The sequence below is a fragment of the Colobus angolensis genome, unplaced genomic scaffold, assembly GCF_000951035.1.
Source record: "Colobus angolensis palliatus isolate OR3802 unplaced genomic scaffold, Cang.pa_1.0 Scaffold244, whole genome shotgun sequence".
NCBI classification, from domain to species: Eukaryota; Metazoa; Chordata; class Mammalia; order Primates; family Cercopithecidae; genus Colobus; species Colobus angolensis.
Window position 1 is genome coordinate 4,336,100 of NW_012115644.1, and position 738 is coordinate 4,336,837.

Sequence of the window (738 nt, forward strand, 5' to 3'; positions counted from 1 at the left end):
TAGGTATTTACTGACTGAATAAATCAAAGAATGTTTGCCGTAGCTAGGACATTATGTGCCTGGTCAATCCTTTTCTATTTTGACATGGAATGAAATATTAAATTTATGATCAAAACAGGTCTTTTTAATTATTGAACTAAAATTTAATTAAATAACTGTCAGTATCATTTGCATAATACTTTCTGGACTGCTCTGCACAATTTCTTTAAAGCCTCGACTAGCTTTTGTTCATAGTGTGAGAAAGTGAGCGATGCCTTAAGATTTACATGCATTTAACATCCTGTACAATTAAATTTCTGCTTTTCTATTCAGCCTACCTTGTTAAATGGGGATAAAACAGTCTTGTACAAACTTAATAGGAATATTGCAGAACCAATGAGGAAATGCCCAAGGCTGTTTGATAATCTTACTTGTGTATGCCTGGTAATTATATTAATTAAAATGACTTTTGCCAGCAGCACAGAAGAGGATTTTTAGTCTTTGAAATAAGTTGATTTTCAACCTGGCAATGTAGTTAAATTTGGATTCATTCTGAAATAGAAGTATTTTAGAGTAGGAAAAAAATGGGTCATTTTCCTCTCTAAAGGAAATCATAACTCCTTAGAGAAATGGTTGATTCTGGGTCTGCAAATGCATGCAGTGAGCTTGGGATGTCCTGTTGTGCTGAGAAGGAAGGAAGGAAGGAAGGAAGGAAGGAAGGAAGGAAGGAAGGAAGGAAGGAAGGAAGGAAGGAAGGGA